General features: G+C 48.1%; 1 long non-coding RNA gene across 1 annotated transcript; it reads right to left on the bottom strand.

The window, feature by feature from the left end:
- Nucleotides 1-22: 22 nt before the first annotated feature.
- Nucleotides 23-12,199, bottom strand: LOC123188034 (uncharacterized). Its single transcript, XR_006494300.1, has 8 exons — nucleotides 11,710-12,199; nucleotides 10,383-11,001; nucleotides 9,638-10,103; nucleotides 8,732-8,831; nucleotides 8,511-8,607; nucleotides 8,111-8,199; nucleotides 925-1,018; nucleotides 23-771 (listed from the first exon to the last, which is right to left on the bottom strand). It is a non-coding gene; the product is annotated as an uncharacterized lncRNA (long non-coding RNA).
- Between the last annotated feature and the right edge of the window lie 1,147 nt (nucleotides 12,200-13,346).

Here is a 13,346-nt window from a genome sequence, read left to right as displayed (position 1 = left end):
TGTGTGTTAACCTGACATGTATTGTAATTTTTCTAATTCCCAAAAGAAATGTATTGTATGTTTTCAACAACAAAAAGATAAAAAAGGAATTCCTGGCTAGGTGGTGAAAGAAATCAACGTTACTGCAAAGGAATTTGCTTCTGTTACTTTTGTGCATGAAGGGATGTCTTTCCAATTTGAAAGTGCACAATTTAGCTAAACATACTTTACATTTAGCTGAGGATTGCCACATGTAGCTTATAAACCCTCATGATCCTTTAACCATTCCTTTAAACTATAAATTTTGAATAAAGTAAAGCATGTTTACCCTTAAATATATTATTATTTGTAAACAAAATACAGAGACGCAGACACTTTGCATGCATATACTTACTCACCCATATAAACCCGTGGATGCACGTCCTATCCGTATTAGCACCTCAAGATACTTGAGCGGGCGGGTCTTATGATTGACAAAGTCACCATAGACACCTTGCTATTGACGAAAACGTCATCTCCCATTGAAAGAATACTAGCGGTTGGGGCGCCACCTGGTGGCGCCTCCTGAGGCAGGCTTGTGCACACTTATGTTGTCTTAACACATTCAGCAGCCATATTTCATCCTCAATCTCAGATCAAATACATTGATATGAGTGTATGCTATAGCATTAGGATCTCTTGATATCTTGGATGTAGCCATATAAAATATTCATTACAACCATACCTTGATGGATCAATACGAAAAACTGCGAATAAGCTTACAGTAGAATCAATTTCAATGTGTGTCACCATCTACAAAACAGAGAGATGGAAAAGGGAGAGAGAGCTACCATTAGATGGAAACCTATATAAGAAAGAGAGGGAGGAAGAGGAGTGGGAGCAACAAAGCTGAGTATACTCGGCTGCTACTCGCGGTAGACTGAAGGGGGGGGGGGGGTTGAAGACCTAGGAGCGCGCCAGCTGTTGCTTCCTGGATCGAGCTGCTACTGCTTCCTTCCGTCGCCCTCATTCATCTCTACATCGCCTCCATCCACACCAACTAATAAGACATTTTAAGAAAAGAAATGTACATCAAGTAAGCAAACCTTCCAGCAAAAACATCATACAGGAGACATGATGATTACTATATCAAGAAGATATCTTATCTGGAAAATTAAGCAACAAGAAGATCACACTTGAATTGTTATAATTACTTAGGAATATAGATTCTTACTTTTCTTTTAGAGGCCCAATATCCTTAATCAATTTGAGCAAATTTTGCTTAAACAAAATATCTAAGAGTAAGCTCTGGTTGATGTACTTTACAGAAGTTCAGTCTAGCGAAAGCACGGAAGCAACGCAAAGGTCTGAAGCTTTTAGCATTCTAAACGCTTGAAGGGTACCTGACCTAAACGGTGAGACCGTCGAACTGGACTAAAGATTTTAGCAACCACATAGTCCCAAGTAAACACGACAATTCAACCGCTTAGTACAGTACATCTCCCATCACCTGGTTTATGTGCAATATGAAATAACCAAGAGATTGAAATGGTACCTATAACACATGGTTTGCAACATAGATGCCAAAATCAAACAGCAAGAACCAGAATATCATTGACTTCGCAAGCTCCAACTTAGGCACCAAATCTCTGTATCATTCCAATTTTATTGGATGTCCCCGAAGGGACACCTCGGCACCAAATCTGATAACATGCGCAAAGAAAAGAAAAATCACTTGCAGAACAATTTACACTACTGCAGTATGCTTACGTCTTAGGGATAAGAAAGAATATGGCGGCTCACCTGAGCACCATATTCCGCAGCGGAGCAGGCCACGGCAGGTGGCGGCGATTACCACGACTGTTAGGCGTGTGGCGGAGACGGATTTGGGTATCTGACTAACAACCTACATCTACAAGTACTCCGTCCGTCCGAAAATACTTGTCGGAGGAATGGATGTATCTAGACGTATTTTAGTTCTAGATATATCTATTTTCATCCATTTCTCCGACAAGTATTTCCGGACGGAGGGAGTATTTAAATTGCAAGCTTTTCAAGTGTATAGCCCGACATCACAAGCAATGTCAAGTTCAGGAATAACTGACCCATCTGGGTTCTATGATAATGGATTTGTCACGCCTGTAGTTCAGGGCGAGTCGCCTGAACTTGCAGCGGACAGCGAGTGCACGAATGGTGCAGCTACAGGTCAAGTTGGGCCATAGCCCGAGAGCCCTCTGGGCCAAGCCCATGTAATGCGAGTGAGCCCGTGTGGGGTGCGTGTGTGTGTAAACTACTTAAGCCAGTCGTTGCCGCTGTGAGGGCTCATTTTAATAAGAAAGTGAATTGAACCTCTCCCCTCTGCTGTCTCCTCTCACCTACCCTCTTCTTCCTCATCTTGATCTCCTTTCCTGATCTACCTTAGCCGGGTATTACAGTTGGTAATCAGAGCCAGTTTTTCTCCCCACCTTCACGTTCCTGCCGCCACACACCCTCCCGCCCGGATCGGAAAAATTCCACCGGGTCAGGTGCGATTCACCCTGGTGACTTCGCGCAAAATCCTGCCTGGGGTTCGATCCGTTTTGGAGCGAGACGACTGTGCCGTCCACCAAACCCTCGATCCAGACCCGGCACGTTCTTGCAGCGATGACAGAGACCACTAATAAACTCCAGAACCTGCTCGAGTCCGTCATACGCCGGCTCGATGCGAGCCAGACCACCGCCGACGAGCGTTTCCAGGCCCAACTCGCCTTCAATGAGCAAGTGTCTCATGAGCTCAAAAATTTGTCCAAGCAAATTGACCTTACCCAGGTGGATGTGGATGAGGCTCGCAAGTCAACACCGGTCGCCGATCCGGCCGCGGCGGCCGCCGCGAGCGTGCTCTCCGCCTCTGGGGTCACGGCGACCATGGGCTCCTCCAACCATGTTCCACCCCCGCCACCAGCCACCAATCCGCCCCAAGCGCCACTCCCTCTGCTGGTTCGCCCGACGTCGCCACCGCTGCTCTACATCGAGGGTGCGGCCCAGCTTCCCTTCGTCCGTCTGGTCAACCACGGCCCGCCTCTACTTCCCCCGCATACGCCAACAATGCCAGAACACTGCCGCACCAGCGAGTACATCTTCAAACCTCCCAAGGGTGATTTTCCGTGGTTTGATGGTGATGCACCGTGGATTTGGCTGGAACGCTGCACTTCCTACTTTGACCTGTACCAAGTGCCGCAACACACCTGGGTCACTACAGCCTCGCTGTACATGGAGGGGCTTGCAGCAATGTGGCTGCAGGCATTTCGTCAGACACATCCCGGGCTTACTTGGCCAACCTTCCAAGCTGCAGTTGAGGAAGAATTTGGGTATGAGGAGTTTGAGGTCCAAATGCATCGTTTTGTGCAGTTGCGGCAGACTGGGACAGTGCAAGAGTATCGCCAACAGTTCGAGACATCCATGTACCATCTAATGGCACTCGACCCATCGCTGAGCTCCAAATTTTTTGTCTCGCAATTTCTGCTTGGGTTGAAGGACGAACTCCGATTGGGCGTCAGGCTGCAGTCACCGAACATCATTACTTGCGCAGCGGTGTTCGCCCGGATTCAAGAAGAGAAACTGGAGAAACAAAGAGTACCGCGCCACCGCACAGCCCCAGGGGGCTGACCACCACCAGCCTTGCCAGCTCCCATCCCAGTTCGCGCCGTTCCCCCACCACGACCCGGTGGTGATGACTACGGCCGCGAGCGGCAGCTGCGCGATTTCAGGCGCGCCAATGGCCTCTGTTTTCATTGCGGTGACAAATACAGCCGGGAACATCAGTGCAAGCGCACAGGCCAGGTGCTCGTGATCGAGGTCAGCGACTACGAGGAAATCCTCTCAGACGACACGGTGCACGCCCTTCAGTCGCTCGATACCCCAGCCGCCCAGGAGCCAGAATGCTGCACACTCTCCCAGCATGCCCTATCTGATGAAGAGGCCCCATCCACAATGCGTCTACGCGCCCAAGTTGGCGATCAAGTCATGCTCTTACTGGTGGACTCGGGGAGCACCCACAGTTTTGTCAGTCAGTCATTTGCTACTCGCCTGTCTATTTCCACGGAGCCACCGCCGCCCGTATCAGTGTGCGTGGCCAACGGCCAGCGTTTGCACTGCGACTCCATGGCGAGGCAACTAGCTTGGCAAGTTCCTGGACACCTTTTCCACACTGATTTGCGCGTGCTGGAGCTCAGTGCATATGATGGGGTTTTAGGCATGGATTGGCTATCGGCGCATAGCCCCATGACCTGCCATTGGCTTAAGAAAACAATCTCTTTTCAGACTGCAGGGAAATGGGTGCACTTGCGGGGAATCAAATCTTCCAATCTCCCTCGCATATCTGAACTGGATGCTTACGAGCTGCATCGGATGGAAGTTGTCAACGATATTTGGACAGCGGCGCTTGTCACCGTAACTTCAGTGGAAAAAGAAGAAGCTGCAACACCAGTACCACCACAAATTCAGAAAGTGCTAAGTGAATTTGAGGACGTGTTTGTGGAGCCGACGGCCCTTTCCCCACACCGGCAGTACGATCACAGCCTCAACCTTGAGCCTAGAGCAGCTCCCATTAACACAAGACCTTACCGGTACTCCCCTGCACAGAAAGATGAGATTGAACTGCAAGTGCGCGACATGCTCGATGCCGGCGTTATTGTGCATAGCATGAGCCCCTATGCCGCGCCGGTCCTGCTAGTGAAGAAGAAGGACGGCAGCTGCCGGTTTTGCATCGATTTTCGTCGCCTGAACAAAGTCACGGTGAAGAACAAATTTCCTTTACCTGTCGTGGATGAGCTCCTCGACGAGCTCGCGGACGCCGCATACTTCTCCAAGATTGAGCTTCGCTCCGGCTATCACCAAATTCGCATGCACGAAGAAGACGAGGAAAAAACTGCATTCAAGACCCATCACGGGCATTTTGACTTCCGTGTCATGCTGTTTGGGCTCTGCAACGCGCCTGCCACCTTTCAATGCCTCATGAACTCCATTTTCTCCAAGTACATCCATAAATTTGTGATCATCTTTCTCGACGACATCCTTGTCTTTAGTGTTGACATGCAGGAACATGAAGAACATTTGCGACTAGTGCTCTGAACACTGCGCCAACATGAGCTATACACCAAGGCCTCCAAGTGCACTTTTGCTCAGCCAAGCATCGAGTACTTGGGCCACATCATCTCCAAGGAGGGAATTGCCACGGATGCGAGCAGTACCACTGGCCCGTGCCCAGCAATGCCACCGAACTGCGCGGGTTCCTCGGGCTCACCGGCTATTACCGCAAGTTCATCGCCAACTATGGGATTCTCGCCAAGCCGCTCACCCAGCTCTTGACCAAGAAAGGGTTCCATTGGGATGACCGCACTCAAGCCGCGTTCGAGCTTCTCAAGCAAGCAATGGTGCAAACACCGGTCCTCGCTCTACCCAACTTTCAGCGCCCGTTCGCCAGTGAGACGGACGCGCGTGACACCGGAGTGGGCGCGGTGCTCGTCCAAGAGGGCCATCCCGTGGCATACATGAGCAAGGCGTTCGGTGTCAAGAATGAGAAGCTATCTACCTATGAGAAGGAAATTCTCGCAGTGATGATGGCTGTCGACAAGTGGCGACCATACCTGCAGCGGGGACCATTTGAGATCATCATAGATCACAAGAGCTTATGCACACTCGGAGAGCAACAGTTGGACACGGAGCTGCAACGCAAGCCCATGTCCAAGTTGGTGGGCCTATAATTCACCTTCAAGTACAAGAAAGGGGCGAACAATGGAGCAGCGGACGCGCTCTCTCGTGTCGGGCACCGGCACGCTCTTGACGCGCTCTCTGTGTGTCAACCCCAGTGGCTTCAAGAGGTGGCCAACTCCTACGAGACGGATGCCACCACTCAAGAGCTTCTGCAACAATTGGCGGTCCACAGCCCGGACGATCAAGGCCGCACGCTCCGACAGGGCAACATTCGGCAAGGTGATCGGCGCCAATACTGCCCTCCAAACCAAGCTCATCGCTGCCCTCCATGATAGTGCTCTGGAAGGGCACTCCGGCATCACTGCGACCTACCAGCGAGTGCGGAAGTTGTTCGCATGGCCTGGGCTCAAGCGCGCCGTCGAGGACTTCATGCATGAGTGCCTCGCCTGCCAGCAAGCCAAGCATGAACATTGCCACCCCGTTGGGAAGCTTCAGCCTCTCCCTGTTCCATTGGAATCGTGGCACGACTTGATGATGGATTTCGTCGAGCGGCTCCCCAACTCCGAGGGCCATGACTCGATCATGGTGGTGGTGGATCGCCTCACCAAATTTGCACATTTTGTGCCACTCCGGCATCCCTTCACCGCAGCGCAGGTAGCTCGCGCATTCTGGGATTCCATCATCAAGCTTCATGGGGTGCCACACTTCATCGTCTCCGACTGCGACAAGATCTTCACAAGTGCGATGTGGCGGGAACTCCTTGCCGCAGCCGGCACCAAGCTCCTCTACTCCGCCGCCTACCACCCACGAACGGACGGACAAAGCGAGCACGTCAATCAATGCCTCGAGATGTATCTACGTTGTGCTGTCCAAGATCGTCCAAAGCAATGGCAGAAGTGGCTACCTGCTGCAAAATTTTGGTACAACTCCACTCATCACAGCTCTCTCATGTGTTCTCCATTCAAGGCACTCTACGGCCACGAGCCAAATCTGGGAGGATTGCCGGTTTTCCTTGACAATATCTCATCAGACATGGCCACCAGCGACTTCGACTGGGCAGCACATACAGAAATGCTGCAGGGCCACCTCACCCGAGCACAAGACCGCTTCAAGAAACAAGCAGACAAGCAGCGCACTGAGTGCGCCTTCACCGTCGGCGACCAAGTCCTCCTCAAGCTCCAACCTTATGTGCAGGTATCCGTCGCCAGCTGCCCATGTCGGAAGCTTGCTTACAAGTACTTTGGCCGTTCACCATCCTGGAGCGTTTCGGTGCCGTGGCGTACCGCTTGGAGCTGCCGCTGGATAGCCGCGTCCATCCGGTCTTCCATGTCTCCCAGTTGAAGCCCTTCATCCCCAACTACTCGCATGTCTACTCTGAGTTTCCCAAGATCCCGGACTTGACAACAACACCTCTGGTCCCGGTGGCCATCCAAGAAAGACGCATGGTCAAGAAAGGTTCGATCGCGCTCAGCCAAGTCCGAGTTCAGTGGTCTTCACTTCCTGCGGACGCCACCACCTGGGAAGACTACGACGTCTTGTGCTCGCGCTTTTCATCAGCCAACATCTGGGAAGACGCTGCATCTCAAGGAGGGGCGCCTGTCACGCATGTAGTTCAGGGCGAGTCGCCTGAACCTGCAGCGGACAGCGAGTGCACGAATGGTGCAGCTACAGGTCAAGTTGGGCCGTAGCCCGAGAGCCCTCTGGGCCAAGCCCATGTAATGCGAGTGAGCCCGTGTGGGGCGTGCGTGTGTGTAAACTACTTAAGCCAGTCATTGCCACTGTGAGGGCTCATGGAAATAAGAAAGTGAATTGAACCTCTCCCCTCTGCTGTCTCCTCTCACCTACCCTCTTCTTCCTCATCCTGACCCCCTTTCCTAATCTACCTTAGCCGGGCATTACAGGATTCTCCACAACAAGATCAGGAACACCGTCTTCATTCTTGGCGAACAGTAGCACATATCTTTATTTTTGTCAGTAGACATATCTAGCTTATTCAATTGAATCATTAAATCTGCTGACTATGTAAGCTTGTGGAGAAGATACATTGCTCAACATAGTAGGACAAGTTCATATGTACCAGCTGTACTTCAGATTTAACATACATTGGCGTCGCAAAGAGAACTCAGTATCCCTACTCGAAAGTCTCATTCCTTTGATCTCCCAGCAGAATTATTTTGAGCTAATATCATCATTGTGGTTTACCTGATTTGGCAAAGTATCAAAATGATTATAACTGAATGTATTCACTAAAGATGTCGAATTTTTTTGAACAAGTAGCATGAAAACCTAATCACCAATATTACAAGGATGTCCATTGGAACAATGTGAATTGATTTGGAGCCTTTTGGATAACTAACATCAGACTATGTAGGCATGTTTGAAGACAAAATAAAAAGGTTTACCACCATTTTTCATCAGAAAAAGGAAGAACTGAATATGCAAATAAGTAATCAGAACATACCATGTTGCATGTCCTTGCAAGCCAGTTCCTCCATGTTTCTCCAATAGAAGGTTAACCACACCTACTTGTACAGTCACGCGTTCTGCAACCTATGCATAGTATAGCATATTAAACTCACTTGTATTTGAAATTTTGTAAGGGTATATTGCTTCAATGAATTTCGATGTAATGAAACAATTGTATAATTAAAAAAATTACTATTACTAAAATAAAAGGTGCAGACAAAGCAGAAACACAAACCCAAGAAAGATTGAATTTAGCTATGCTGAAAACATGTACTATCTTGATGAATTTAAAGTATAATCACCATTTCAATAGAGGCAGCTCTCACTGACGGCCTTGAGATAATTTTTTCCAATATGTACGTAAATTAATGAACAACAAGTGCAATGAAGACAACCTTATCAACATATCCATATCCAGTGCTTGTAGTTGGTGTGACGATGCGAGTGGCGGCGGCGGCCTTGCCCGAGTAATGGGTCCGCAAACAGCTGTAACTATTCACAGCCAGATATGAAATGTTTATGAATTCGGAACTTCAAGGCTACAAGCCTACAACCCACGGAGAGCTAGCTATTCAAGCAGCAAAGAAAAACATTAGAGAAGATCAAAGGAGTGGACCTGATATTTTTTTTTAATGCGTCCTCCAGATATTACCAATGTTGGGTGGCGTCGTCTTCCCCTCCAAGACTCTAAAATTCTTTAGGTAGTCCTCAAGAACCTGCGAAGGAATAAACTATGTGCGTCATCCAGATATACCCAAATGATCTCAGCATGCCATCAATGCGTAACATCAACTTAAAAGTCTTAGGCCACAGGATTAAATACACTCACGGTCAGAACAATACAAAATGGTTGCCATAAAAAAAGCCAAATATTTCAGAACTTTCATGCTCACTTGTCTAGTCCTTCAAGAGCAGTAAGAGCAACTCAACATTAGGCACATATAAGTACCATTTCAGTCTATTTCACAATTTAACTCACATGAAATGTTAATCACAAACCAAACACCAGCACATCATATCACCTCAGAACCATATTAGTAACCCAGTTAGCACCACTGGACTAAATCATCAACATGACATACAAGATGCGGGTGAGCATTTTATGTGCTAACATAGATAAACCTAAACCTTCTGGAGGAGAATGGCGAATTGATCAAAGGATCTCGGTGTCGCTGCAGAGCACAAAAGTAGGAACTCTGCACTCTTGGAGATTACCCAATGATCCCTTTCTTGCCAGATCTAACACCATCCAGCCCATCCTCCTTTAGCATTCGAAGCAATCCCATCACCCGAAACTGCCGTAGAAGAGCAGCCTATTTCTAACTATAGTGCTATGTGTACAATTATTTTCTCATGCATAAAGAACAAGCCCACAAAAACTATAATATCAGTCAATGGGTTGTGTTTGGAGAACCATAATGATCAGATCTAGAAAAACATTTTCACACCGGTATTTGGAGACAACGTGTGCAACAGACGTAGCCGGATGTTGAGAACGAAGATCTAATACCAAACAACATACCTCACAGGTCGGCCACCGCGGTAGGCTTTCGCTCGAGGTGGTCCATGGCTATGGCCAGGAGCCCGCTGCAACCGAGGCTGAGCTCATCGGCATCGGTGGGGATGACGTGGTCAAGCGGCACTGAGCGTGCCACCTTCCCCGTGTCCGCCTCCTTTCCCAACGACCTCGCCCAGCCATCGAACCAAACCGTGCCGCCACAATCGAGCCATGCTGTGACGCCATCCACGAGACTGATGTACTCATGCCAGAAGTGATGTGATCAGCTATTCAGGTAATGCAAGAGGTTTCACCATTTCAAAAATGCATCACTTCAGGAGAAGTTCATCAATCATTTTGCCGCGGTACAAGGGAGCAATGGTTGCTCAGTTGACCTAATTCAGATTCTGTCCAGCTGCCCTAATCAGATAAAATCTCCTATGGTGATAGTTCCATAGAGATCATTTTTATGCTGCCGGTTTGCTTTACCCTAAAATGGAAATAACTTCTCATTAGTAAGATTACAAAATCATTTCTTAGGAAATTGTCTAAATCTAGGAAACTGGTGAAAAATTATAGATCGACATAATATGGTTTGGGTGTCTTGTAATTACGGCCATACCAAAATACATATATCAATTATCATCCGTGTGTTAGAATCACTATAGTGACACAAAAAATTAGTAACACAGAGATACACGGACATCATCATGTATACAATAGCAAAACAATTGACCAGTTTGAAATACAAAGCCTCGTCAAAATTTACCTATGAATCTGCAGTGTTCTCTACTGTATCAGTACAAGGAAATCCTGCATTTAGAAGAAGATATATGACCTCATATTTCAGGTAGGTACCAATTCAACAACTGACTTTGTAGCTAAAACAATGAAATAGGAGTCAGTGACCAACAAGAAGTAACTCATGTTTCTATGAAACTACCAAGAAACTGCAAAACAACCTCATCGACCCTCTCAACCGGCCAAAGACAGCTTCTTTCTCCCACCCGATGTGCTCATCTCCCTGTAGCGTCAGGCACAAGCCTGTGACACACAAGGGTATGGCCTGCTTGACAGGAGGAGTGCCGGCACCGCCATTAGGGCTTCGCAACGTGAAGTGAGGCCATGTTTGGGAGAAAGTATCAAAGGAAACAAATAGATTGATCTCCTACCTGATACATACTTGATATCTGAATCGGTAATGTAGTTATGGATATAAGACATGCTACGGTGATTGTATAGGTATGCCTAGTTTACATCTTTACTCTTCAAGGCATTTAACTAAACAAAAAAAACTGGAGTTGTGTGTACCTGATTTCCAGATTCAACACCTACTTGATCCACCAAAGTAATTTTTTTGGGGTAATACCAGCAATGCAATTTGCCTGCTACAACGAAACAACAAAATCACTATAACAAAATGCATTAGCAATCTTCCATGTGTATGTGTGGCTGGTGATCTGAGTGAAGAAATAGAGAAAAAAATCACACTGAAATAGTCAGACTTGACATGTCAACTGCAGACAACTTGAATTATCAGATGTTATGGCACCAGGGTAAATTTTCCTTAATAGGCAAATGGCACTGGATAGCACCAAACTTTACTTTACACATGTATCAATGTCATAAGCAGCACAACTAAAACAATCAAGTAATGACACTGCAAATTTGTCTGCTACAAATGCATATCACATCCAACTATATAGAGCCATACGCACAGATCCCATTAGGATTGTACATGGATTAGAAATTAAAACCCTATGGGTAAGGAGTGTCAGGAGGGGGTCAACTGAAACCCCACAGGTATCAATTCCACTTGGTAAATCAAACCCCAAGATAAGAACATGGCCGTAAGTTCTAAAGTTTGTGATAACATAAGAGCTAAGCACCCATTGATATTACCCCCCTAATCAAGTGTCATGGCCCCTTCACTAATTAATAGCATGTCATGAGAAGCAAGTCGAGTTGGTGAACAACAGAAATTGATTGAGGACAGTAGTAATGACAAAACCATTAGCAGCGGCAGGGCATCAAGAGCAAGCAGTAGCAATCAACAATAGGAACGACCGGCAGTACAGGGAGTAGGGAGGGAGTACCTTGCTGCATTTAGCTACCTTTCTGCCTGACGGAAGAAGAGCAGCAGTAACAACGACCTGTAGAGACACTGGTCATGGCGAACACGGTGGTGGAGTGGTGGAGCGGGGCCATGGGGAGCTGCAACGACGACCAAGGCCAGGTGCTCCAGGCGGCAGCCAGGGGGGCGGGGCTGCGGGGAGGAGGCAAAGATGACCTAGGACAAGCGCTCGGGGCGACAGCGAGTGCACCTGCAGCTCGTCTTCCTTCCATCCCGCGACGCAAACTCCGATCCACCGCTCCGGCCTCAACTCCGCTGAATCGCCCCAGTTGCGTCCTCTCCTCCTCTTTGAGGAAGATGGGAGAAACGAGGTAAGAGAGGGGAGAGGGGGTGGCGTGCCCGCCTAGGATCCTGGGAGAGGGAAGGGGAGATGGGACTGCAGCGGCCGGCGAACCAGTGGCACCTCCGACGGCGGCAGCCCTAGCCGCCTGGAAAGAGCGTGGGAGAGGGGAACTTTCGTGGGATGAGAGGCAAGCACTCTTTTCTCTATCTCTCTTAATTCCACGCGTTTTCACTGCAACAGTAAAATCTTTGACGTGGCATAGGCTAGCGTCCGACCCTTCCGCGACTCTTAAAGGGCTTAATATTCCACTTTGACGAGACACCAAAGTGTAAAACCTGAAATTTGACCCCTCGTGGGCTGGAGGCATAGTTTAAAAAACAGACTGGGGCGGTGATTGGACCGGGGAAACAGGAACCGACGATCTCGACGGTTCTGTAAGCTCCAAAGACCGTCATGCAATCAGACCAATGAAAAGCGAATGAACTGGCGGGTCTTCTGGAAAACTAGGGAATAAACCGACGACTGAACTAGAAAAACGATTTAAACGAACTTTCGAGAAATGGGAGCCAAACTCGGGTTGGCTGTGTAGTAGACCAATGCAAAGCTTAGCCTAGCAACCACCTTAGATGGGTACATTTGCTGCCAAGTATGAGGAAATGTTTCTACTTGACCATTTTTCAGTCATATATTACCATATATTATTACTTAATGTATTATTTATGGTATAAAACCAGTGAATGCATCGATGAAATATGGTTCAATCACATGTTTGATTTTTTTAAGCTATGGCTGGAGATACCATTGTCCTCCTAACCATCCAACCAAAAGTCGATTCTTACCTGACGCGACCGTTGTTGCCAATCATAATCAATGCAAAGTATAGATCCTTCAATCAAGAAGAGAGGGAGAGAAAAAAACAATGCAAGTACCGTGGCACGAAAGTTGGTACACTAATCAGTGCTCCGGGAATCCGGAACAAATATGTACAGGAGCAAGAGTGCAGGAGGGAGCCCTGGCGATGAAGACAAGAGGATACGTACGCTCACCTATGAGCATTGCAAAGCTCGGATAGTGTGCGTCCATGGACGTACGCTTCTTCCCCCTCTGGTACATTGTAGAAATGTCACGGATTCGATGTCTATTCTCTATGGTGCCTATTCGGTGTTGGCACTTGTATCTGGACGCCATACTTGAGGGCATACCCGCCACTTGAGCTTCTTTCCCCATGTGATACCTCGGGATGTCGCTTTCTATTTGGCTGCTTAGGCGGGCTCGGACTGTCGCTTTCTGTTCGGCAACTTAGGCGGGTGGACTTC

This window comes from Triticum aestivum, chromosome 2A, assembly GCF_018294505.1.
Source record: "Triticum aestivum cultivar Chinese Spring chromosome 2A, IWGSC CS RefSeq v2.1, whole genome shotgun sequence".
Classification (NCBI taxonomy): domain Eukaryota; kingdom Viridiplantae; phylum Streptophyta; class Magnoliopsida; order Poales; family Poaceae; genus Triticum; species Triticum aestivum.
This window is presented reverse-complemented; position numbering and strand designations above follow the sequence as displayed.